The 2,287-nt window shown below is 46.6% G+C and overlaps 1 pseudogene; it reads right to left on the bottom strand.

Annotated features, from left to right (window-relative positions):
- Positions 1 to 893: 893 nt before the first annotated feature.
- On the bottom strand, positions 894 to 1,838 carry LOC148018949 (uncharacterized; annotated as a pseudogene).
- Positions 1,839 to 2,287: the final 449 nt, after the last annotated feature.

Genomic DNA, 2,287 nt, shown 5'->3' with positions numbered 1-2,287 from the left:
CTATGCTTTCGTCAATATGCCTCCCCCCTCCTCGTTCATCAGGCGGCTAGCAGTGCCCCCTCCTGCTGGGGCTTTCGACTGAAACCTCCCCCCTCCTCGCTTGTCAGGCGACCAGCAGTGCCCCCTAGGCCTTTTGGCTGAAACCTCCCCCCTCCTCATCGCCATGTAGCTCTGTCCCCCTCGGTGAACAGAAGGAGAGAAGGAGAGGGAGAGAGAGAGAGAGAAGAGAGAAGAAGAAGAAGAAGAAGAAGAAGAAGAAGAAGAAGAAGAAGAAGAAGAAGAAGAAGAAGAAGAAGAAGAAGAAGAAGAAGAGGTAGAAGGAGAGAGAGAGAGAAGAGGGAAGAAGAAGAAGAAAAAGAAGAAGAGAAGAAGGAGAAGAAGAGAAAAAGAAGTAGAAGAGGAAGAGGAAAGGGTGAAGAGAAGAGAAGGAGGGAGAGAAAGAAAGAAAGAAAGAAAGTTATATTAACTTCTTCTAAAGACCAAAACTGGCCTATGAGACAAACTGTGATACAACTGATGAGGTCCAGCAATCCAAAATAAAAGTGTTGAATGAAAAGCTAAAAACTGGAAACTGAAAATACGGTGCTGTGAGTGTGATAAGTGTCATGTATGTGTATGTGCGTATGTAGCTCTGGTACTCCAAATAATGGCTACAAAAGGGGAATAAATGTCAGCTGTGATAGGGAAACAACTATCGGCTGTGATAAAGTGGTGCGTTGTGTATATGTAATATATGCACGGAGATATACTATCCTAGGATGTAGTAGCAGTCGTCGAAGTCACTAATAGCAGGTGATCCCTCCTGGATGCAAGATGTGGTACATCGGCGGTGGAGAAAGAGCAAACTGGAGGTCTGAGGTCCAATGTGTCGAGTGTCGTCGGATCTTAGTCTACTATCGATGTAGATCAAGAATCCTCCAAATCTCCTGTCGGTGTGGCTGTGGGGTCCGAAACTCACAGATCCTCGTGCGGCGTCGGGTACGCCGGTCCTCAGCCTGTTGTAGTGTGAGCCTAGAGGTCTGGTTGGAGGCTGGTACAATAGCTCTCACTCTGTCTGTCTGAAAGAACTGTGTAATAGTTGTCTGGGTGGGCCCCTCTCTGACTGGGACCCGCTGTGTGCTCTACTCTCTGATGTGCCATGCCTCTCCAAAAAAACGGCCAAATGATCTCTGATCCATATCAGTCATACATCCCTGAAGTGAGCTGCTCAATGTGTATCTAGATCTCAACTCTGAGTATGCCGGGCATCTGAGAACAAAATGCTCCTCACTCTCCACCTCTGATCTGCAAAGGGGGCATATCCTCTCCTCCCGTGGGATGCCACTGGCTCTGCCACTCTCAATCATAAGCTGATGTGATGATACCCTGAGCTGTCCAATAAGAGCTCTCAATCGATGTGGCATATAGATCAGCATATATCTTGGAATCTCTATGAATCCCTGCTCTGATATGCTCAAGAACTGTGTATAATAATGTGCCATCTTCGATGGCAATGGTTGTGCACGACTGACCCATGTCCTCTGTATATAAATATGCCATATCTCTTGTCTGATGACTCTGTTCCTCTCAGAGAGAGAGAGGGTGTAAGTGGGAGCCTGAGTATCATATATAAGAGGTGGGAGTCTATCAATGTCCAACCCATGTCTGTCAAACCAAGATCTAGTCTGTGCATACCATGATCTGGTATCCCCCACTCCAGCCATCTCCTGAGATGCCATATATGCTCTGTATGCAATGCGATCTCTGTCCATATCCTGAAATCTGTGTAGGAAGTAGACTATCTGAAATAATGCCTCAACTAGCATGGGAGGTGTGGCAAGCTCTACTCGCACAATGAGAAGAAAACAAAAGAAGTAGAAGAGGAAGAGGAAAGGGTGAGAAGAAGAGAAGGAGGGAGAGAGAGAAGAAGACAAAAGAAATAGAAGAGGAAGAGGAGAGGGAGAGAAGAAACAAGGAGAGAGATAGGAGAGAAGAGAAAAAGGAGAGGGTGAGAAGAAGAGGAGGGAGAGAGAGCAGGAAAAAGACAAAAGAAGTAGAAGAGGAAGAGGAGAGGGAGAGAAGAGAGAAGAGAGAAGGAGAGAGAGAGAGGAGAGAAGGAGAAGAAGAAGAGAAGAAGGAGAAGAAGAGAGAAAGAAGTAGAAGAGGAAGAGGAGAGAGAGAGAGAAAAAGAGAAAAAGAAGAAGAAGAAGAAGAGAGAGAGAGAGAGAGAGAGAGAAAGAGAGGGACTCAGAGTTGGTGGGTAGAGAAGGTGTCAAGGGCCGTGCCAAGGAGCCGTGTTCATGAAGCC

Source organism: Lygodium microphyllum, chromosome 20 (genome assembly GCF_053477565.2).
Source record: "Lygodium microphyllum isolate KBCC chromosome 20, Lygodium_microphyllum_v1.1.10, whole genome shotgun sequence".
Lineage (NCBI taxonomy): Eukaryota > Viridiplantae > Streptophyta > Polypodiopsida > Schizaeales > Lygodiaceae > Lygodium > Lygodium microphyllum.
This window is presented reverse-complemented; position numbering and strand designations above follow the sequence as displayed.